Source organism: Chelonia mydas, chromosome 2 (genome assembly GCF_015237465.2).
Source record: "Chelonia mydas isolate rCheMyd1 chromosome 2, rCheMyd1.pri.v2, whole genome shotgun sequence".
Taxonomy (NCBI): Eukaryota; Metazoa; Chordata; order Testudines; family Cheloniidae; genus Chelonia; species Chelonia mydas.
In genome coordinates this window covers 107,990,802-108,015,718 of record NC_057850.1, presented here as the reverse complement: position 1 = coordinate 108,015,718, position 24,917 = coordinate 107,990,802, and the positions used below count along the sequence as shown (strand labels likewise).

At 44.4% G+C, this 24,917-nt stretch overlaps 1 long non-coding RNA gene across 1 annotated transcript in view; it reads left to right on the top strand.

Annotated features, from left to right (window-relative positions):
• The first annotated feature begins 5,499 nt into the window (after positions 1–5,499).
• LOC119565621 overlaps positions 5,500–24,917 on the top strand; it is a 113,168-nt gene continuing 93,750 nt past the window's right edge. The window contains exon 1 of the long non-coding RNA XR_006288123.1: positions 5,500–5,632. This is a non-coding gene — a long non-coding RNA (uncharacterized LOC119565621). The remainder of the gene's footprint in view (positions 5,633–24,917) is intronic.

Genomic DNA, 24,917 nt, shown 5'->3' with positions numbered 1-24,917 from the left:
GAACTCAAAACGCTTGCTAGTCAATTCCTCCTTTACTTACCGGATTCCAGAGTTCTGTGACTTCCCTGACACGATCGAGAGCATCAGTGACACTGGGATTAAGGTATTTCTTTCTGTTGTCCTGGACACCGGTGATATCAACATAGCTACTGTTGTTCAGGTCTTGCCAGGTGTCAGGCTCTACAGTACAGCCAGCACTGGAGGGTTGGAAGTGAAGATCCTACATCCAGGTTTTGTTTGTTTGTTTTTACTGCAAACACACAACTATGTAAACTATTTGTGGCAGAGGCAATGTCTTAGAAGGCACTTGTACAGTGCCTAGCACAATGGAGCCCTGATTCTGATTGAGGCCCCTGGAGGCTATCATACAGCATAGGAAAGGAAGGATGGTACTGTGGTTAAAATATAACCTGAGATGGTAGGAGATCTGGGTTCCTGCTCTACCCCTGACCACCTTTGGGTAAATCATTGTAATTCTGTGTGCCTCAGCCCCACCCCACCATTTATAAAATGGGGATAATGATGGGGCTCTAGCTCGCTGATGTGTTGTGAGGTTTACATTTGTTCAATGTTTGTAAGATGCTTTGAAAATATAAAGCTAGCGCCTGGTATTTGGCTGAAATTCACAGAGCTCAGGGGTGTGTGTATAAGTAAAAAGGTGGCATAAAATCCAGTCCTAGTGCTACTCTGTGTAGACCAAGCTCTTTGAACTGTATTAAGTTAGTGCAGCCTCAGGACTGCTCTAACTTATCTGAGGCTGGAATAACCCTACAGGGCTGAAAGTGCAGAGGAGGACTGATGCAGCACAAGGGCCTCTTTGCTACCTCCCCTTTATTGCTGTTCCAGTCATGACCCTTTCTTGTCCTGTGCTAGCAATGGTGGAATGGGAGACAGTGGTGGAAGAGTCCCTAAGCTAGCTCTGTATTTGACACTGGGCTGGAGCTGTTATTTTTGTTAAAAGCCAGTCCTGTTGCTGAGAAAAAACAAGAGAAACACACAAGAAGGGAAAGAAAGGGAACAGCCTGGCTAGAAAATGCAGCTTCTATTTCCGATGGTGACTCTCACTTGCAGCCTCACTGCTGGAAAAACACAGGCGTGCTACTTGGTCTTATTAGCTACTCCAAGACCTTGTAAACTCAGATGAGCATTGCGCTATATAGGACATTGCTTTTAGTTGGCTCTCTGGTCAGAGGCTTACAGCAATGTTGCAAAGTATAGTCTTGTCTGGCTATGCCACTCTTTTTAGACAGGTGAAAAAAGAGAGAGGGATAGGAGAGAAAAGAAAAGGATACAGGGAGTTGTGCATGTGACAAAGTCTCACATCCCAGCTGGGATTTGGGATTCACCCAGAGCCAGCAGAGAGGGCAATGTCATCTGAGTCTCTCTCTCTCTCTCTCTTGCTGGCTTGGTCAGGACATCTCTCAGAATCACAACATAAGGCCCAACAATGTTATAGTCTAGTCTAGGAGACAGTGGAGGTGATAGTCATGATAGTGAAATTTATTCCTTCCCCCTTTTTTAACCCAAAATTGTCCCCCTTTTGCTTCATCTCTATTAATTTTCTCCTAAAATGTCTCTTCTTTTTAAAAAAAGAAAAGGAGGACTTGTGGCACCTTAGAGACTAACCAATTTATTTGAGCATGAGCTTTCGTGAGCTACAGCTCACTTCATCGGATGCATGCTGTGGAAATCGCACAAGACATTTTATACACAGACACCATGAAACAATGCCTCCTCCCACCCCACTCTCCTGCTGGTAATAGCTTATCTAAAGTGATCATCAAGTTGGGCCATTTCCAGCACAAATCCAGGTTTTCTCACCCTCCGCCCTCCCACAAACAAACTCACTCTCTTGCTGGTAATAGCCCATCCAAAGTGACCACTGTCTTCACAATGCATATGATAATCAAGGTGGGCCATTTCCTGCAGAAATCCATGTTCTCTCACCCCCTCATCCCCCTCCAAAAACCACACACACAAACTCACTCTCCTGCTGGTAATAGCCTATCCAAAGTGACCACTCTCCCTACAACCTCCATGAAAATCAAAGTGGGCCATTTCCAGCACAAATCCAGGTTTTCTCACTCCCCCACCCCCATACTCACACAAACTCACTCTCCTGCTGGTAATAGCTCATCCGAAGTGACCAGTCTCCCTACAATGTGCATGATAATCAAGGTGGGCCATTTCCAGCACAACTCCAGGTTTTCTCACCACCCCCCCCCCCACAAACTCACTCTCCTGCTGGCAATAGCTCATCCAAACTGACCACTCTCCCCACACTGTGCATGGCAATCAAGGTGGGCCACTTCCAGCATAAATCCAAGTTTAACCAGAACGTCGGGGGGGGGGGGGGGGGGGAGGAAAAAACAAGGGGAAATAGGCTACCTTGCATAATGACTTAGCCACTCCCAGTCTCTATTTAAGCCTAAATTAATAGTATCCAATTTGCAAATGAATTCCAATTCAGCAGTTTCTCGCTGGACTCTGGATTTGAAGTTTTTTTGTTGTAAGATAGCGACCTTCATGTCTCTGATTGCGTGACCAGAGAGATTGAAGTGTTCTCCGACTGGTTTATGAATGTTATAATTCTTGACATCTGATTTGTGTCCATTTATTCTTTTACATAGAGACTGTCCAGTTTGACCAATGTACATGGCAGAGGGGCATTGCTGGCACATGATGGCATATATCACATTGGTGGATGTGCAGGTGAACGAGCCTCTGATAGTGTGGCTGATGTTATTAGGCCCTGTGATGGTGTCCCCTGAATAGATATGTGGGCACAGTTGGCAACAGGCTTTGTTGCTGGCACATGATGGCATATATCACATTGGTGGATGTGCAGGTGAACGAGCCTCTGATAGTGTGGCTGATGTTATGTAGAAGCCCTCTACACCAACATTCCACACAAAGATGGACTACAAGCCGTCAAGAACACTATCCCCGATAATGTCACAGCTAACCTGGTGGCTGAACTTTGTGACTTTGTCCTTACCCATAACTATTTTACATTTGGGGACAATGTATACCTTCAGATCAGCGGCACTGCTATGGGTACCCGCATGGCCCCACAGTATGCCAACATTTTTATGGCTGATTTAGAACAACGCTTCCTCAGCTCTCGTCCCCTAACGCCCCTACTCTACTTGCACTATATTGATGACATCTTCATCATCTGGACCCATGGAAAAGAAGCCCTTGAGGAATTCCACCATGATTTCAACAATTTCCATCCCACCATCAACCTCAGCCTGGTCCAGTCCACACAAGAGATCCACTTCCTGGACACTACAGTGCTAATAAACAATGGTCACATAAACACCACCCTATACCGGAAACCTACTGACTGCTATTCCTACCTACATGCCTCCAGCTTTCACCCTGACCACACCACACGATCCATCATCTACAGCCAAGCTCTGCGATACAACCGCATTTGCTCCAACCCCTCAGACAGAGACAAACACCTACAAGATCTCTATCAAGCATTCTTACAACTACAATACCCACCTGCAGAAGTGAAGAAACAGATTGATAGAGCCAGAAGAGTTCCCAGAAGTCACCTCTACAGGACAGGCCTAACAAAGAAAATAACAGAACGCCATTAGCCGTCACCTTCAGCCCCCAACTAAAACCCCTCCAACGCATTATTAAGGATCTACAACCTATCCTGAAGGATGACCCAACACTCTCACAAATCTTGGGAGACAGGCCAGTCCTTGCCTACAGACAGCCCCCCAACCTGAAGCAAATACTCACCAACAACCACACACCACACAACAGAACCACTAACCCAGGAACCTATCCTTGCAACAAAGCCCGTTGCCAACTGTGCCCACATATCTATTCAGGGGACACCATCACAGGGCCTAATAACATCAGCCACACTATCAGAGGCTCGTTCACCTGCACATCCACCAATGTGATATATGCCATCATGTGCCAGCAATGCCCCTCTGCCATGTACATTGGTCAAACTGGACAGTCTCTATGTAAAAGAATAAATGGACACAAATCAGATGTCAAGAATTATAACATTCATAAACCAGTCGGAGAACACTTCAATCTCTCTGGTCACGCAATCAGAGACATGAAGGTCGCTATCTTACAACAAAAAAACTTCAAATCCAGAGTCCAGCAAGAAACTGCTGAATTGGAATTCATTTGCAAATTGGATACTATTAATTTAGGCTTAAATAGAGACTGGGAGTGGCTAAGTCATTATGCAAGGTAGCCTATTTCCCCTTGTTTTTTCCTTCCCCCCCCCGACGTTCTGGTTAAACTTGGATTTATGCTGGAAGTGGCCCACCTTGATTGCCATGCACAGTGTGGGGAGAGTGGTCAGTTTGGATGAGCTATTGCCAGCAGGAGAGTGAGTTTGTGGGGGGGGGGGGTGGTGAGAAAACCTGGAGTTGTGCTGGAAATGGCCCACCTTGATTATCATGCACATTGTAGGGAGACTGGTCACTTCGGATGAGCTATTACCAGCAGGAGAGTGAGTTTGTGTGAGTATGGGGGTGGGGGAGTGAGAAAACCTGGATTTGTGCTGGATATGGCCCACTTTGATTTTCATGCAGGTTGTAGGGAGAGTGGTCACTTTGGACAGGCTATTACCAGCAGGAGAGTGAGTTTGTGTGTGTGGTTTTTGGAGGGGGATGAGGGGGTGAGAGAACATGGATTTCTGCAGGAAATGGCCCACCTTGATTATCATATGCATTGTGAAGACAGTGGTCACTTTGGATGGGCTATTACCAGCAAGAGAGTGAGTTTGTTTGTGGGAGGGCGGAGGGTGAGAAAACCTGGATTTGTGCTGGAAATGGCCCAACTTGATGATCACTTTAGATAAGCTATTACCAGCAGGAGAGTGGGGTGGGAGGAGGCATTGTTTCATGGTGTCTGTGTATAAAATGTCTTGTGCGATTTCCACAGCATGCATCCGATGAAGTGAGCTGTAGCTCATGAAAGCTCATGCTCAAATAAATTGGTTAGTCTCTAAGGTGCCACAAGTCCTCCTTTTCTTTTTGCAAATACAGACTAACACGGCTGTTACTCTGAAACTCTTCTTTTTAAGAACACCAAAAAGGGGTCACAGGTGGAATATCCCATCCCCTCATTATTTTGTCAACCAATTAGGTCTAATTTCCAACACCAGTTTTGGTTCATTGATTTCCAGTCCCTGCCTTCCCTTGTTCACCAGGCAAGATAGTCTTTGAATTATGTCAGTAGGCCTTTTTGGTTGCCTTTCTAACTTCCTTTTGCACTGTGTCCCATCAACACTTATTGTTAGAGGTTATTGTGACACTCACTTTTCAAAGGCGAGCTCACAGGATAAATTTGTAGGCCAATTATCACAACACTACTTGTGTTTAAAATTACACCCTAGGTTAACTGTTTGCAGGAGTGGGGCCTTAATTAGTGTAATCCTACCTGAGAGAGGATGTTACTCTATAAAAACCCTATCCTCCATTTTGACTCTCATCCCTCCAAGTAAGTGTAGTTTCTGACAGAGAAACAGAACATTCAGTCCTTCTATTCCTTCAGTTAAGGTATGAAACTCTATAATGCACATCTGTGAGACCCCTTCAGTTTACCAGAAAATCTAGGGAAGCCTAAACTTGACATTCCTAAGGTAAAAATTGAGTAGAACCTTATTTTTTTCCTTTGAAAAACATCTTTTGGACCTAATGTATACATAACAAAAAGGGCACCAACTCAATCGTTTAAAAATGCTTTGGTGATCATCTTCAGTGTAAGGAAATGTTGCCTTTTGTATTTTCCCTAGAATTCAACAGGCTTCTTAAGTAAAAAAGAAGTAATTTATCGGGATTTTGACAAACGCTTTGAGTGAAATCCTGACCCCCTTGAAATCAATAGCAGTTTTGTAATCGACTTCAGTGAGGCAATGATACTGCTTCTTATTATTTGTATTGTGGCAGGATTTAGGAATCCTCTGTCATGGACTAGGACCAGAAAGATAGCCCTAACTCTAACAGAGCTTACAATTTTATCCACTCTCACAAGCAGTTTCTTGGTTACATGCTTACTCTTAAAGGCAAACTGTGAAAAGCGTTTTATCGGCTAAGACCTGAGTTTGTTTTGTTATTTGTTCTACAAAACCAGATGATAATAGCCATACTCCTGTGTTGTGGAGCTGGATTGCTGGATCAGGGTCACTGTCGGCACAAGTAGCTTCTAAACTGATCTCTGTAGAACTAAAGCCCAGACTCTCAAAGGTAGTTAGGTGCCTAACTTCTATTAATTTCAATGGGAATAAGGTGCCAACACTCTCTTTGATGGGTTGGGTCTAAACATCTATGGCTTCCCTTTGTTTCATTGGGTTTTGCCTGATCTCATTACCTCCCAGGATCAGTCCCAGAGATATTAACCAGGGCTGGGTGAAAAGTGCCTATATTTTTTCCACAGCAATACAATGAAAAATGAAAACCAGAATTTGTCTTCATGAAATGGAAGTTTTTGTGTCAAAACACAGGAGATTTAAAAATGTTATATGGTGTAATGCAAAAAATGGACTTTGCTGAAATGAAATTTCAAATAGGGTTTAATATGTTCAAATGGAAATTGAATAACTTTTGATTCAGCCAAATTTGTAAAAATATGAAGTGAAATAAAAACTTCAAAGTTTCCAGTTTTTATAATATTTTGCACAGCTCTTTTACTTTCTAACCCCCACCCAACACCACTCTTTGGTAAGACTACAGAGAAACAAAGTTATGATTATGGATAATGTGCAGTTGCACATGTTAGTTTGTGTCTGAGATGTCTAAAGTAAGGCTTGTGTTTGGGGTTTATTTGTTTTAAATATCACCCGCACTAGAAAAAGTTTTTAAAACCAAAGTAAACCTTTTGAGCCTGGTAGATACCATGTTTAACTTTAAAGTTAAAGGTGCATAATATTTACATAATATGGATATAATATAGCATCCATATAATATGAATAATATGTATATATAGCATTTTCATCTAGAAGAACAAGACCCCAAGATACTTTATAGAATTTGTGTGTATCTGTTGAGATCATCCATCACTGAAATAGAGCGCCATTTGGGGTGGAATATTGCTTGTTTTTACCACGTTTCTGCAGACATTTTTGCTGTTGTCCATAATGCTGCACAACTGCATGTCCAATCCTGCAAAAATTTAAATACATGCTTAACTTTACTACGTTGAGTAGTCCCACTGATTTCGGTGTAAATAAGTTAAACCCTGGCAGAACTGGGGTCTTGGGGGGAAGTAAGGCCAGGTCTGTACTAGAAACTTTTGCTGGTATAGTAGTAATGATTAGGGAGGTGATTTTTTTTTTAAACAATGTTTCTATACCAGCAAAAGCCCTGGTGTAGATGCAGTTATACCTGCATAAAAGTCCTTTCACAGTCTAGCTTATTTTGCTTGCCGATCCAGTATAAATTATACTGGCAAAAGAGTGTTAGGGGGTTTGCTAGTACAGCTATACTGGCAAACCTTTTATAGCGTAGAAAAGGCATAAAGAATAGTGGTAATAATAAATTGCTGATCAGAACAGATCTTTTCATGTCTGCAGGCATCTTTCTCCTTTCTGAAGAGCTTGTTTTGTTGACAAAACAGAACAACATTTCTAAACATACATTACTTTGAAATTATTTCTTCGGTAGCTGACAAGAAAGTCTTGTGCTGAGAGGCAGAGTAGACGTTAACAATTGGACCAAACAGTATCACTTAATTGTCACGTGTTCACTTTTTCTCTCTCAGCAGGAAGCTCTTCCATTGCTCTGCTAATAACATAATATCCCTGCTGTGCTTAATGATTAATAATATATTCATAAGTATCTATAAGTATCCTTGTGAGTATAAGTGTGTTTGCTTTTGCACACTGACTGAGATGTGGAATTCTGTAGAAGAATATCCCTCTTGTATTTACTTCCTCCCTCCCTCCCTACTTTACATCTCTGCAGTAGGATGTAGCAGGTGCTTTATAGTGTACAGAATCACTATACAACACAGCTGGAAAGAAAGCAAAGTAGAATAATGTATTCAGTTGAAATGGCAAGGGGAATTTAGGTGGCAGAACGCAATTACCCAAATTGGAATTTGGCCATGGTAACAGGGTAACACTCGTGCTCTTTTTGAGAATGCTGTGGGATATTTTAAGACCACAAGTAGCCAGAACCTCAGCTTTGCCCCTTATCTGAAGGTTGACACCTCCCTACAGCACAAAAGCATGTCCCTGGAACTGTTTATAAACTGTGAAGTGGCCTTTGCCAGGCAATCATTAGGAACAGAAAAATAGAAAGAAAAAGTTGGTTTCTGTGTCATTGCCTGGTATTCCCTATGCATTCTGCTCCAAACACTCACTTGGCAGATATGGGTTTGGCCTGGAATGCTGCCAGATGTGCTGGCTTCCTTTTTCATTGTGGGCGGTAGGGGAAGAATTGTGTGACTGAAAGTGCGAGGCTCTCCAGCCCTTCTCTTAAACAGGTTGGCAAGCTTTCGTTTAGACTTCAAATCCCTCCAGCAAAGCACACTGTTCTCCTTCTTTGCCCCCCCTTCCCATCATTCTGCCCAGAAAGGGACGTCCCCCTCTCCCATGGTGCCTAGTAGTGTTTACACATTCCTGGCCAGCTCCCTGAAGTCCCACGTGGCGGCACTTTGTGTTTGTTTTGACTATTCAGGACAGATCCCCGCACTTTACAATAGTACCACGTTCCACCTTCCCATTCAGCCCATTCACACGCAAGCCAGAGTTCCTTTTTCTTTCATTCTTTCCCTCTCTTTTTATTTTATTTTATTTTTTGTCTTGTGTGTGAACAAAAATTGGCACTCTTTGCCGGGCGCTCATTAAAACATGCCTGCTGCTGTCATTCAGAGGCTGGCATTAGAATCAGGGAAGGAGCTTTATTTTTGCCAGCATTGGGGAGGGGGGGGCGGTCAGTGGGGGGAGAAAGATGATGACAGGTGGTCTAACTCCAACCCTGATTTTTCCTCTTCAAAGGCAGCCTCTTTTCTAGACGTTCATATTCTCCCACAGAGTTTGGGGAGATTAGCACAAATTGTGGCCTAATGATGCAATAATGCCTTTCACGTTGCTTTTCCCCTCTTGGGCAGCTTGTGCTGTAGCCCTTAGGTATGCTCCAGGCTAAAGCATTGTCAGGTGGAACAGTGGGTTGGGGGTGATGATGGGGGAGGAGAATCACATCCTACCCTTTATTGCATTCCTGCCTGTCATGCCAACCCACACAGAGTTCTCTTGCAAGCAATTTAAGTGCATGTGTGTCTGGACTGTATATTCTTTATGCCTCTGTCTTTTAAAAATAGTCCACTTTAAGAACAAAAAGGGGTGGTTGCTGCTAGCACATATCCCAGGTACCTCACTGACTGAGAGGCCCATCTAAGGTGCCCTTTGTTTTATGTTGCTGTGAATCTTCAAGAGGATATTTATAAGAGCCAGCCATTGTGCACATGCCGGAAAGATGATGTTTTCAGTAAGGCTGGCTGCTTCAGAAAGAGGGACTGTAGCTTTTTGGGGATCCCCTGTCGTCATAACTCCTGCACAAGTTAAAGGGGCTTAAGAAGACTGTGTACACCAGAGTTTCTCAAACAGGGGGTTATGACCCAAAAGGGAGTCAAAAGACTATTGTGTGTGTGTGTGTGGGGGGGGTTGCAAGAGTGGTGGCTGCTGGCTGGGCAAAAGTAAGCAGCAGCACAAAAGTAAGAGTGGCATGGTATGGGGGGGTCTTCACTTTTTGTGGGAGGGGGGTCATCAGAGCCTGAAATATTTTCAAAGGGGGTCCCAGCAAAAAAAAGTTTGAGAACACTTGAATACACATTTGTAACAGCAAAAGGCATCCAGAGATTCACTGGTATTGAGGGTTGAGAGTCATCTACTTCCACAGGAGGCAAACACTGTCCCCAAAGGAAGGCTGTGAAAAACACCGCAAGGGGACCTTTGTAGAATTTCTTAGAAGTAGCTTACATGAGGTACAATAGGGGTCTTTATCTTAAATCATTAAGAGAAAATTGAAAAATTCTACTCTGTTATACTGGAGTGTTACTTTGGGTTTCAACTGATGCAGCTGAGTGGAATTTGGCCAAATATATGAATCCTTACATATATACAAATAAATACAAATAAACTGAAAGGCTTTTATTTACCTGCCACAAACTCAGACGTGGTTTATGTTAGAAAATTTGTACCAGTGTACATAGGAATTGCCATACTAGGTCGGATCCAACATCCGTCTAATCTATTATCCTGAGAATCTGGCAGTGGCTGGTACCAGTGGCCAGTGTAACTAAAATAAGTAAAAATGGATGTAGTTACACTGGTGCCAAACTCCTTAGGCCCTTGCATGCAACTAACTGCATTAAGCTAAATTTCGTCAAGCCTGCTTTAAGTGTGTCTATATTAGAAAGAAAAGGAGTACTTGTGGCACCTTAGAGACCAGCCAATTTATTTGAGCATAAGCTTTCGTGAGCTACAGCTCACTTCATCGGAGCTTATGCTCAAATAAATTTGTTAGTCTCTAAGGTGCCACAAGTACTCCTTTTCTTTTTGCGGATACAGACTATCACGACTGCTACTCTGAAACCTGTCTATATTAGAAGTTTACAGCAGTATCGCTACATTGATTTTGAATCCATTTAGTAACACAGGTGCAAGTTTTCCATTATAGATAAGGCCTCCATTCAGAGTTCCATGTTTCTTGTGAAAGAGCTGGTGAATAAAGCAGGTCAAAAAGTGTTGTTTGAAATTCTTTTCAATAAAAAAAGCTTTTCTCAAAAATGAAAACAAAATAAACCGTGGAAAATATTTGGTTTTGCTATTTTCCAAGTTCTTTTTTCACCTTTCTCTGCCCATTTTCCTAATTTTCCCTTTTTTTATTTTTTTGTCCACTGAAAAAGGGGGAGGGGAAGGAAAAGAGAAGGTGAAAAAACCCTTAAAAACTGAAAATATTTGGGTGTTAGATCAAAATTTGGAAAATTTCAAAATTAATGAAAAATTTTGAAAAAACAAAATTTGTTCATAATGCTTTTTGTTCAACCTACCTTCTGTGTTTTGCCCAGCTCTGTTGAGGAGATCACACAATCTGTGGCTTCATTTACACTGACAGTTTTAGGAAAATCGCCTGCTACGGCTATGGTACGAGTGCAGAACTAGACAACACGGTGGTAAAAATACCACTACTTGGTCTACATTAATGTTTGCGGAGGAAGGGCAATAGTGGCAATTTCTTTCAAATTGTTTGTGGAGAGAAGCCCTGAAAGTAGAGCAGGGAGCTATGTTCCTCATAGCACTTAAGAGTTTGTGATGGGATTTGACTCTTGCTGGAGAGAGGCAGAAACCTGAACTCAGGTCACTTGGACAATAAGCTTTTAGAATACATAAAATATAAATATGCTTTGGCAGTGGTTAGTAGTTAGGACCTTGGACAGGTTTGTTTCTTGTATTTCTTTATTTAAAATCTGGTTTACCTTTTAAACAGTCCGCCAGCACTTAGGTCGGTGGAAGGAAGTGAAGACACTGTATAGATAAGGCCATGATTAAATTTAGCAGCAGCGAGCAGTCAGGATGCGAGGCTGCACGGATGCAGTGACACAGTCAAAGCCAGCTGTAGCAGTGAAAGTCTCACGGGGTTAACCACAAAGTCCGCCTGCAGCTGCTGCAGCTCAATACCCAGCATTCACATACACAGCTCCACCAAACTGCCTCGTGACAATTTTGATTCATGGCAGGGACAGAGTAGCATTGTTGGGGGGAAAAATAACTGTTTTATAAAATGTTCTACAGACTTCCAGCCCTTTAAGTCTTTCTCCCCGACACACCCTGTTGTTTGGAAAATCTCTTCTGTCTTTGCTTTTCCGCTTGATCCTTTCTGAATGTGAGGTGAAGAGCTCAGTGAGTGGGCTAGCAACGGGCCAAATTCTGCTTTCAGTTACAGCAGTGAAAATCTGGAGGAGTCCAGCGTGTGTGGATAAGAAGCATGATGATATCATGAAGGGAGCAGTGCCTCCCTTTCAATATGGCAAGATAGGAAGAGAAATCTCCCTCACTGATTTCTTCTTCCTGCCCCTGTCTGTCTGATCCAGTGCTGCCATCAGACAATCAGCTTGATTACCTCACTCACAGCCGTGCAGCAGGCTTTGGGGGTGGGGAGCAGAGAGCACTGCCAGTTTACTCTTTTCAGCAACCAGATAAAAAGCCTCTTTGTTTTTCAGATTTATGTAAAAGTTTTAAATTGTTTGTAGCTGAGTGCCCTCGGTAACCCCATACTGTGCCAAGAGTTAGAACTCCAGGGCCAGAAACCTAACAGTTTTAAAAGACAATGTAACAGTATGAAAGGGGCCTTTTCCATTCTCCTCCTACTTAAGGAAGTACTGTAGAAGGGCCTCAATGCATTTCCACAGCTTTAATGCCTCATTTGCTTTAAGCATATACAGGATTTGCAGTTTTTGAAAACAAATTAAATTAACGCCGTTTCCTTTTTTGTGCAATTTTTTTTTAAAGCAGTCATTCACCCTGAATCCATTTATAACAGATGCTCAGATTGAGACAGATTGGAAACATGTCTCAGTGAAAGGGACAGTAAAGTAAAATGCTGGTGCCAGATGAATTCCTGGTGTAACTTAACTGAAGTCAAGAGAATATACGCCAGGGATGCATTTCTCCCTTTTATGTTTGCGCATTCAGAACTGCAGGAGGAAAAATTGCCGGATGTGCTGCAAAATATTATAAGAGCTTAATGTCCTGGTCTCTCCCCAAAGCTTTCTGTGGACCCAGAGAGAGACTGGAATCGCCACGCTCACTGGGTCCGAACAAACCAAGCTCTGGCTAAGTTTGGCTTCAGATCCTGAAGTGGACAGTGAATCCAAAAACTCCCTTTGGGAAAGTTTGGATCTGACTTCTGCAGCCCGAGCTCATGTCTATATGAAGTACTTCCAGGAAGTGTCTGTCGCTTTTTATTGCATTACTGCACTATAGTACTCATTGTTATAATCATTGGCCTGGGAACAGGATGAATGTTAAATGAATCCTAAGTGTGACCTCAGGGACAAAGACAGCCTGCAGGCTCCTAAAATGTAGCTTATAGCCTGCATGCTTTCTCCCAGTGACTTCAGGGTGAGGATAAAGCTGATCAGCTCTATGGTTGTTATTGCTGGTCACTACAATGGAAGATGCCAGTGCAAACAGGACTGGAAAAACCAGACACTTAATTTTCCACAGGTGAGGGCCTAGGTCTACACTAATACTTACTTCAGTATAACTTATGTCGCGCAGGGGTGGGAGTAAGCCACCCCCCTGAGCAATGTCAGTTACACTGACCTAAGCGCGGGTGTGGACAGTGCTATGTTGGTGGGAGAGCTTCTCCCACTGACAGAGCTACTGCCTCTTGTGGAGGTGGTTTTATTATCCTGATGGGAGAGCTCTCTTCTGTCAGCACAAAGCATCTTCTGCAGACGCGCTACAGCATGCAGCGCTTCTAGTGTAGACTAGCCCTAAGTCTTCCCTGGACACCCCTTTAAGGAAATATGCAGTTGGAGACACTAGCTTTCGGAGCATTGGTCGTGGACCAGCGGCAGTTTGCCAACCAAATGAGGATGCAGCTAGCCCGTCCTTCTCTGTGCATTCCCAGGAGTGCTTTCTACAGGTCAGATGAACCTAAGCACATATTCAGAGCAATAGGGCCCTCCAAACAGCAGGGCCCGTGGGTGGTGGGTAAACCACAGGCTCAGAGAGGCTAGTCCCTGGCCTGGCCCGCCCCTCCCCTCCCACTCTCTTCCCCTGCCAAAGCCCAGCCCAGTCCGCCCCACCACCTCCTGCCACCAGCCCAGGGCCACCTGAGTGCCTCCAGCCCCGGAGCACCAGGCAGCGCAGCCCCAGTGCTGGGCAGCCCCAGCCACACGCCACCCCAAGTGCCAGCCGCCCTAGCCCCAGGAGGCTCCCTGGAAGAGGAGCAGCCTGCCTGGGCTGGGGCCAAGGGGGACAGGCAAGAAGGAGGGGGCCTGAGGGTGGAGCATGGGTGGGGCCACAGCCTTCCCCAGCCTATTATACCCACCGCCCATGTTATGCCCTGCATATACATGAAGACCTTGGATTTAAACAGATTAGTGTGTTCTCTTTAATGTTGGTTGGAGATGTGCTATGTTGGCCATCAGCTGATGTAACTTGAATATCAAGAAACTTGCATTTTTTTTTATTTCTTTTTTTTTTTAGGGGTGGGGCAAATGTTAGTAGATCAGGTTGCTTAGGAACCTGATTTTTAAAGGGGTCTCAATCTGCCCTGCAGTTTTGTGGGCACAATGAACTGTGCGTGCAGTTTGCCTGTGTAGTGGGCCGCTACGTGATTTGTGGGCGCTGTCAGGTAAACAAACATCTGCAGGCCATATTTACACCCTCTGCTTTTTTGCAGGCCCCAAATAGGATGCTGGGTTAAAGAAAAATCAGGCCTTTAAAGTCTAGACTGGCATTAAATTCAGATTTCACTAAATCTGAGACTGATGCAGCATGACTTATTCTGTAGTATCTTCTGTTTTCATGGTGAAAAATTGTGCTATGTCAAGGGGTTTTTTGGTTTATTTTCTATCATTTGCATTTGTATATTTTCTTCTGTGTTTCTGAATGTGCTTAGCCTGTTCATATGAACATAAAATCTTTATAGTAGCTTTGCAAGATCATAATCTGCCTCTATCAAAGGCCAGAATTATTCCCCGTTGTTTGCAAAGGAATTATTTAACAAGTAATCCTTGTAACTGTCAACATTACACAGGAGATGACATAACACTTGGGGAAAATAAGGACTAAGCCAATATTCCCACACCAGCTTCAAAGCTAAATATGCTTTCACATACAGATGCTTCTTATTTCTCATCTGTGGCTTCTGTCCCCCTAAATGGAATTGACACAAGACATATCAGTTGTTCTCCTCTTCCTGATCATTTTGATTGGAATATTAATATAGTGCACCCTGCTTAAAAGGCTCTCTGTTATAAAGTTGCACGTGGATACAAAGTACAGTGACTGCATAGCAGTCATGTCCCTGGAATTTGATTACAGAAGTAGAGCAAAAACATTGAGTTGAACACCCCTAATCTTTGGAGAAGAGGTGTTGGTTCATAGATGGTAACTCTCTGTATAAGAATTTGAATCCCATTTTGGCTCTGAATATGCCTGAACTTCGGAAGCATTTGAAATCTGGATCCAAATTTTGTGCTTCTGGTTTGTCCCATTATAAAGTAAACTTCCTGTTAAATAAGCATGCGTAGAATTAGTCTGTTTTACAGGGAAAGAATCTAAGGCCTTGTCTTCGCAGGCAAGTTTCTGTGCAGTAAAGCAGCTTTCTGCGGTGTAACTCCTCCAGGGACTACACACTACACTACACTAAGTGTGTAGTGCGCAGAAACTGCGCAGTTGCAGCGCTGTAAAAAAACCACCCCGACAAGAGACAAACAGCTTTCTGTGTTGGGGCTACCGCGCCGCGGTGCCAGTGTAGACACCCTGGTCGATTACAGTGCTGTGATTGGCCTCTGAGAGGTGTCCCACAATGCCTGTTCTCGCCTCTCTGGTCATGGGTTAGAACTCTACTGCCCTGCCCTCAGTTGACCAACCGTCATCCTCACCCCATCCATTCCTGGGGAATTTTGAAGTCCCCTTCCTGTTTGCTCAGTGACGCGTGCAGTAGTCTCAGCGCATCTTTCCAGGTGGCCAGGCCTGCTCCACGCACCAGGCGATCCCCCGCTTGGAGCAATGCTGCGCTGCTGGACCTCATCGGTATTTGGGGAGAGGAGGCTGTCCAGCCCCAGCTGTGCTCCAGCCGCAGGAATTATGATACCTATGGACAGATTTCACGATACATGACAGAAAGGGGCCATGACCGGGACACACTACAGTGCAGGGTCAAAGAGAAGGAGCTGCGGAACGCCTACCACAAGGCGCGGGAGGCAAACTGCCGCTCCAGGGCTGTGCCCACGAGCTGCCAGTTCTACAAAGAGCTGGATGCGATGCTCGGTGGCGACCCCACCTCCACTGCAAAGGCCCCTGTGGATACTTCGTTGGCTCACGTGCCAGTCGAGAGTGGATCAAGCCAGGAGGAGGAAATCTTGGATGAGGATGAAGATGTGGAGGGGGACCCAGAGGCAGAGGACGACTCGGAGGTCAGAGATGCATGCAGCCAGAAGCTGTTCTCTACCCTGGAGGAGGCTAGCCAGTCACAGCTGTTGGAGCTTGGCGAAGCACAAACAGGAGAGGAGGCCCCTGATAAGTGGCTTTGATTTTGGGAATCACTGCAGTGAGTTGTTGGGGGCGGGAGGGCTGCAGAAAGCAGGCTTGTGTCTGTATGATGCGTGTACCACCAAGTGCTCAGTCTGAGCGGCGGAACAGGCTGTTGATTGACTCCCTCACTTCATGGGATCTGCCTTAGAGATCTCCAGGAAACTCTCATGGAGATACTGGGCAATTTGCTGCCACAGGTTCTGTGACAGAGCTGCTTTGTTCCTTGCCCCATTAATGGTAACTTTCCTGTGCCACTCTGCCGCCACTGGGGTTGGATGGGGACCATTGCTGCACACAGGGGAGCCACATAATGGCCAGGGAGGAAGTTGTAGTCTTGGAGAAGACCCTCCCTTGATTCCCTGCTCATCCTCCGCAGCGAGATATCTTCCATAATGAACACAGCCTGTGGAAAATATGGGGACAGGAATGATTATCAGGCCCCCCCTACAGTGGTGGCTCTCCCCAAGAGCCATGTGCCCAGTATACAGTAGGGTCCGGGAACACTGATTTACCCTGCCCCTGAGGCTACTCACCATTTTGGGGGTCTTGTGGTTCATGTGTGCTTGCCTGGGGTCAGCCAGTTAGTGACAGGTGTGTGAATACTGCCTGTGTTTTAAATCACTGAATCAGTGGTCTGGGTGTTATCCTTGTTATCACTGGCTGAACGGCTGCACAGAATTAGAAAGCAGCCATGAAGAACTAAGGAAGATTTTCTGCCAGAGATCATGACGCACTCTGCAGCCGAAAAACAAGAATTGAAGGAGTGGTGGGACAGCGAGAAGAGGGACCAAAAGGAAAACACGGCACGCCAGAATGAAGCCACGGAGAGGCTCTTAAATGTTATGGAGCACCAAGTGGACACGCTCCAGGTGATACTACCACGAGCAGCTCCACACCTGCCCTCCCCTGCAGCCGCTGTCACAAAACTCTTTCCCATGCACCCCCCAGACACCGCCAACACACTCTTCTCAACCTCCTGGCTCCAGTCTGTACCCGTGGCATTCTACGCCTGTTTTTTGGCACTGCAGATTCCCAGTACCCCCTGCACTCAACCCCGTCCCTCTGCAGTTTAGCCCTGTTGAAGTACAGTACCCACTGCACTGCACTCCAAAGGAGAAGGTTGGATATGACCCCTGGATATACACAAATCTTTAACCGTCCCGGGACCCCACCTCCTCCTGGGACCTTCCCTTCCCCCATCCCCCTCAGTGCTGATGTGTTTTTTTGTTTGTCTCTCTCCTCCGGTTGTTGTTTTTTAATAAAAGAATGGTTTGAAAGCAAACAGCCCTGCAAAGCAACAGACAAGTATCTTAAACCTTCATATTGCATCGTTTGCACCAATCACAATCACCTCTTAGCGTTACAAGCACTGCATTCCCAAGCATAGCAACAAATATTAGTGGCTTTCAGCTTCAAATTTCTGCCTCAAGGCTTCCCTGATCCTTATGGCCCCGCAGTGCACCCCTCTGATAGCCCTGGTCTCTGGCTCTTCAAATTCAGCCTCCAGGGACTGAGCCTCTGTGGTCCAGCCTGAGTGAAGCTTTCACCCTTCCCTTCACAGATATTATGGAGCGTACAGCACGCAGCTATAAGCATAGGAATATTGTCATCGGCCAGGTTCAGCTTCCCATATAGGCAGCACCAGCGGGCCTTTAAACAGCCAAAAGCATATGCAACAGTCATTCTGCCCTTGCTCAGCCTGTTGTTGAACCGCTCCTTGCTGCTATCAAGGTGCCCCGTGTATGGCTTCATAAACCTCAGCATTAAGGGGTAGGCGGGGTCTCCCAGGATCACAATGGGCATTTCGCCTCCCCTACTGTGATCATCTGGTCCAGGAAGAAAGTCCCTGCTTGCAGCTTCCTGAACAAGCCAGTGTTCTGAAACATGTGTGCGTCATGCACCTTTCTGGATCAGCCTGCAGTAATGTCTGTGAAACGCCAACTGTGATCCAGAAGTGCCTGGAGAACCATAGAGAAATACCCCTTCCGATTAATGTACTTGGTGGCTAAGTGGTCTGGTGTCAGAATTGGAATACGCATGCCATCTGTCACCCTTCTGTAGTTAGGGAAGCCCATTTGTGCAAAGCCATCCACAATGTCACGCACGTTGCCCAGAGTCACGGTCTTTCAGAATAGGATGCTATTAATGGCCCTGCACACTTCCATCAACATGACTCCAATGGTCGACTTTCCCACTCTGATCGGTCACCAACCAGTTCGGTAGCAGTCTGGAGTAGCCAGCTTCCACAGTGCAACTGCCATGCACTTCTCCAACGGCAGGGCAGCTCTCATCCTCATGTCCTTGCGCCACAGGGCTGGGGCGAGCTCATCTCACAGGCCCATGAATGTGGCTTTCCTCATCCAAAAGTTCTGCAGCCACTGCTCGTCACCCCAGACATGAATGACGATGTGATCCCACCGCTCAGTGCTTGTTTCCGGAGCCCAAAAGCAGTGTTCCATTGTGGTCAGCACCTCCGTGAATGTCACAAGCATTCTCATGTCGTAGCTACTATGCCTTGCGAGATCAATGTCGTACTCCTCTTGCCTTTGTAGTTTAAGGAGTAACTCCACTGCCACTTGTGATGTGTTAGAGAGAGCACCATACTGGTCAACAGTGCGGGATCCATTCCTGCAGAGCGCACAGCCCACAAACTGTTGAAAGATGGTGCCAAATGGGGACGGAAGCACAGGGATTGCTGGGATGCAAAGCAATGCATCATGGGGTGTTGGGACAGGACCCAGGATACCCTGCGACCCCCTCCAACTTCCCACAAGTCTTAGCGGCAGAAGAAGAAGAGATGCTTTGTGGAATAGCTGCCCAGAGTGCACAATCTGAATACCGCTGCAAGTGCCGCAAGTGTGAACACGCTATTGCACAGGCAGCTGACAGTGTGAACACACAACAGTGGTTTCCTTTCAGTGCTCTCTAAGTGGCACTGTAACTGCTGGTGCTGTAACTTTGCCAGTGTAGACATACCCTAAATCTTGGAAGCTGAACACATGGGAAATATTTCACTCTAGAGTAGAGACCAGTAGTGTTTCTAAAGATCGATCTTCTCAAATCTCCAAGTGCTGACCCTCCCCTCCCCCCATGTTGCAAGCAAACAAATAATTTTGCAAACAATCCCTCAGAGGCCAAAGAATACTTTTCAGTTTGTTATGATCCCCACAGAGCCCTTCTGCCCAACTGCACTGTGCTCACATCCACTCCAAATGAACTCCATACCCCCATGAAACTTTACTAAACTTCTGTGGTGTGAATTCAAAACATTTGAAAGCCAAACCACTAAAGGTTCATTCCTCTATTAACAACACGAGTCTCCTTGTAACATCAAAAGTCCTTGGCTTTCCGCACAAACCTTGGGGAGGGAGAGAGTGCAGGCCAGTGAGCAAGTGAATATGCTGAACTAAGGTACTTACTGCTGTTTAACCCTTTGGGATCTCTGTATCCTCAGAATTTATTTAACAGGCAGGAAATTGCAGGATCTAAGGCATACAGTCCTACATTGATCTCTTCCCTAAAATGACTGTGTAGGGTTTTAAATCACAGTCTTCAAAAAATGGTATAAAAGAGACTCAAGACCTCCTCACACCTTATTGACCATGGAAGCTATTTATAATGCCCAGGTCAGACAGTTGGTGTAGGAACCTGCATTAATCATAATAAGGAGCCACAGAAGCCTAGCGAGGGGCTGTTGATATAATGCAGATATTTCCAACTCCTGGTAACCATTTACAACTCCATTATAAAGGCACCTAAAGTTATGATGATCTGTACTGTAACACAGGCTGTCAATGTGTGCACAGTGTCTACTACAATGGGGCCCTGCTCAGCACTATAATTGTAAAAATAACAAACAAACAAAGACAAAATCATCAAGATTCTGATCAAATATGGATCCTTGGAATTCTCCATTTGGGTGTGTGTCTTACAAAGCAACTTAATAGCACTTCTGCCACATGCTCACTCTCCAGGTGTACAGGTGTCTTGTGACAAAATGATTGCCTTGTTTCTAGGCATTCATTTAAAACTGGATAAATGACCAGTGTTTAGCCTTTAGGTGTTTTTGTATTTGGTATCAGGTTTCATGCATGTTAAAGGGCTATTTTAGAAATCTGGCAGGAAACCTGCAAATGCCACTGTCTCCTATTATTGGTTTATTATTATTATTATTATTATTTTATTTAACTGAGAGTGGCTTTTCTCTTCGGGAAAATGAGGGAGTGTCAGTAATGGCTTGGTTTGAGCCAGACACAGCAAAAGCAGGCTTTATGCCAGCTGCTTTCACATACCTGAGCTTAATTCTGAGCCACAATAACCCACGCTTATTCCAAGTCTGTGCCTCTGTTTAGCTGATATTGTGATGCTAATTGTGTGATGTGGACAAATGCCCACCAGGGACTAGGATTAACCCATCAAAATCACTTTCATCAGTAACCTAAATAGGATTTGACCCTAAGTTTTCAGAGTTGAAATACAATTGCATTAACTCTGTAAGCTCTTTGGAAAAGGCACAGTCTTCCTATGTGTTTATACAGTCCATAAGCACCTAAGAATGGCTGTGCTGGGTCAGACCAAGGGTCCATCTAGCCCAGTATCCTGTCTTTTGACAGTGGCCAATGCCAGGTGTCCCCAAGGGATGAATAGAACAGATGATTATCAAGTGATCCATCCCGTCGCCCATTCCCAGCTTCTGGCAAATGGAGGCTAGGGACACCATCCCTGCCTATAATAGCCATTGATGGACCTATCCTCCATGAATTTATCTAGTTCCTTTTTGAACCTTGTTACAGTTTTGGCCTTCATAACATCCTCTGGCAAAGAGTTCCACAGGTTGATTGTGCGTTGTGTGAAGAAATACTTCCTTTTGTTTGTTTTAAACCTGCTGCCTATTAATTTCATTTGGTGACCTCTAGTTCTCGTGTTCTGAGAAGGAGTAAATAACACTTCCTTGTTTACTTTCTCCACACCAGTCATGATTTTATAGACCTCTAATATATCCCCCCTTAGTGGTCATTTTTCCAGGCGGGGGGGGGGGGGGGGAAGCCAATCATGTTTGCGGCATTACCACAATGCCCACAATATAAACGTGCTAACTGCTCCCTCAAGTTTCCTTTCTGTTTCCGTTATAGGTTCTCACAATATTATGTCTAGAAATCCATGCAGCATATCACACAGGGATTCCAAGGGTCTTAGCAGGTCTCTCATTCTATACCGTTACTGAGTCCTCAACAACTGTTGCCTCGAAAAACGATATCCTTCTTATCTATTTGCTAATTCCTACCACATATCACAAGGCTTTCCTGTAAATTCCTATCAGCCTTGACAAAGTTATCTTGTAGACTTACGTAGTGATTTTGATGGCTGCAGAGAGCTGTTTGTCTTCTAAACTAAATTAATAACACTGCAATGGCACCCACTTTAGCACCAAACTTCTAAAACTCTTTCAATATACTAATCAGCATGTCAGTGGAATATTTTTTCTGGATAAAGACAAGCCTGGTGAAATGGATTAGACATTCACATGGCATTGCATAATTCAGAGAGCAGGCATGGTGCATATGATTTGCATTAATAGCCTGCATAGCAGCAGCCTCTTACAGGTCTCTTGTATGTGGAAGTTTCCAGACTGTCAATCTATTACAATAATTTCCTTTTCCATATTTATTCCATCACTAGCATTGACAGTTACCATTAAATGACATTAATACAATACTGTACAATACCATCTTGCATTTTTCCAGTGCTCTTCATACAGGGTGCTTAATCTATATGGAGCTCAGAGACTTCATTAAAAGGGAAAAAGGTGTCTTCACTCCTACACCGAGTGTTGTGGTTCAGATCCTTGGAGGGGGAAGGAAGCACATTTTGTCTAACAAGCCTCCTGGACTGCCTCTGGAGAGAGATGTCCAACTGTCCTGTCTGAAAGAAAGTATAATGTGGTAAAAGGAAGGGGTCAGGTTTGTTAGGCACTTCTATTAACTGCACTCTGCTCAGACAGCATCTCTTCATGCTTCTGAAAACTGCTAGCTGAAAGGGCATGTTCAGCAATTTGAAATAGGCATTAGCACGTTCATGATTACAAAAACATTACATCATTCTGTTGGCCTGGATATTCCTATTATAGTTTAGGACAAATTTTTCCAAATTGGGTGTCTAAATTTAGGCTCCCAGTTGCATGTTTAGTCATTTTAATATAGGCAATAACTAACTTGACCTCAATATCTATCTTTACAGGTAGGTGGTTATGACATGGGGCATGAGATGGTTGCTGTGAAATGGGAGTGGGAGGGGCAAAGATGATACCAGCCCTTAAGAATCTAAAATTATACAATATAATTATAAAGGAAAGCTTCAGTAACTTGGGTTTTAGTCCCATTGGAAAAGGAGATTTACACCTGACCTAACAGGTAGGTTATTGGTGAAAATAATGAAAGACTTATACAGTTGATGAAAATGTAGCTTTTGTTCTGAATAATATGTTCAGAAACTATTAGCTATCACCTTAAAATCAGGAAGTTAGCAGCAAATGGGGGGCCTCAGGCAGACATACAAAATAAAACTGGGGTGTGAATATGGCCCAATTGAAAAGCGACTCGAAATTCACAAGGAAGTTTGAAGAATTTTGTCCACTGTTTATGAGGCAAACGATTTGCTTTTATGAGGCATGTGACATCTCAGGAACAAACAGTGGGACACTAGAGTTTTTGAGAGCTTACCTAGGTTGTCCTGTTCCTTTTTTCATGCGTTGCGCCATACAGAGTCAACAACATGTTTGGCTGTTGGTCTGGCTTTTAGAATTTCCCTCAGCTTCCTCACAGGGGGTGTAAAAATGTCTAATAAGCTGAAAATGGCCAAAAGGGAAAACAGACTAATTCTCCTCTTGTTGCAAGGTGCTGCAGTCGAATCTGAGCAAGGGTCTTTGCCTCTCCTACCAAACCTTTCAGCTGTTAAGCGAGGCATTGAAAACCCCTAGCCTTTAAAAGACTCAATAGTAGCTTATCAGAAGCAGACACTAGTCAAAAACCCTCTGCCAAAAGTAGGTTTCCAGGACCCCACAATGGTGCTCTACCCTGGGAACATGATTTTTCCTCCCTCTCTCCAGACTTACTGGTGGTATTGAAAACTTTGCCTGTTGTCTTAGGTAAATAAGATTTTCAATAAACTAACTCCCCAGTATAGTGCCTAGCACAATGCGGTCCTGGTCTACGACTGGGGTTCCTAGATATTATGACATACAGATAATACCTTCCATTATACAGATATTATTGTCTATATTAAGTATAGGGAAGTACAGGGAATACTAACCATGTTTTTCTATCTTAACTAAATCTGGCAAGTTTTTCAGTACAGCTAAAGCCTTTACGGCAGCAGAACGCTGCTCCGCACTCTGCTTCTGCCCAAGGGTAAGAAGGCACCTGCAGTGAAAGGAGAGGCTCCATTGTTAGCCTCTTTGCCCCCCTAGTCCAGGCCATGAAATTCTATCTGAATAGGATGCAAGATCTCATTTTGCTTTGAGGAGATAAATAAAAGGTGTGAAAACCATTAAAATGAGCTGTCCAAGAGATTAGAATGTGTATCACCTGAGCATGTGCTGCTCTGTGGTACAACCTCACCTGGAACACTGCATAGAGTTCTGCTCACTAAATGGGCTTTCACTTACTGGTGCTCCGTGTTTGAAACCCCTTCCCTCCACCCCCACCCCCTCATTGCTCAATGCGGTAGCAGAATTTTTGAGCAGTAGAGCAGGTTGCCTTATGATTCCTTTTATCCTCCCAGCTTTCCTTGCTGCTCACTATGAAGAGAAATATTTACAAGCTCAAGTTTATACTTAGGGACTGATCTTGTTCTTCTGAGAAATACCATTTGCAGGCTTTAAAAAAAAATTGGTTTGTTCTGCAGATCCCATGGAGTTTGCCATAACTGCACCATGCTTTCCTGTGTTCTGCTTGAGAGCACTGTAACAATACAGCAACAAGTGCCTTACGTATTCTTAAAAAGAAAAGGAGTACTTGTGGCACCTTAGAGACTAACAAATTTTACAAGTACTCCTTAAGTGAGCTGTAGCTCACGAAAGCTTATGCTCAAATAAATTGGTTAGTCTCTAAGGTGCCACAAGTACTCCTTTTCTTTTTGCGGATACAGACTAACACGGCTGCTATTCTGAAACCTGTCATTATGTATTCTTACTGTTCTAGGGATTATTTCTGCCACTTTCCAATTCTGAGGTGCTTTTCCCTGCCTCTCTAGTCTGTTGAAATGACATGATGAGATTCCTTCACCACCTCATCATTAAACACTTCATCAGCAATTCTGCACAGGCCCAAGGGCTTTCCTGGTCCTCTTCTGCCATTGCTGACTTTTCTGGTGCTTGCTGCTTCTTCATCTCTCTCTCTGAGTCAGACACTTCTCCTCTCCCTCTTCTTTGATATGTGTCAAGGACTGAGCAGCATCAGTTGCCACTGTGTCCCTGTTCAAGACCTTCCTAAAGTTACTGCTGCCAAATATGCTGGATGTCTTCTTTCTCACAATGCTCCAGTCTCATCCTTGTCATTCATGGGCAACAGTTCAATGATCTTTCCCCTTCTCGGTCCCCTGAGCTCATTTAAAATCCAAACAGTTTCTGGCTGTCAGCTCTCTTATTTGGGACTTC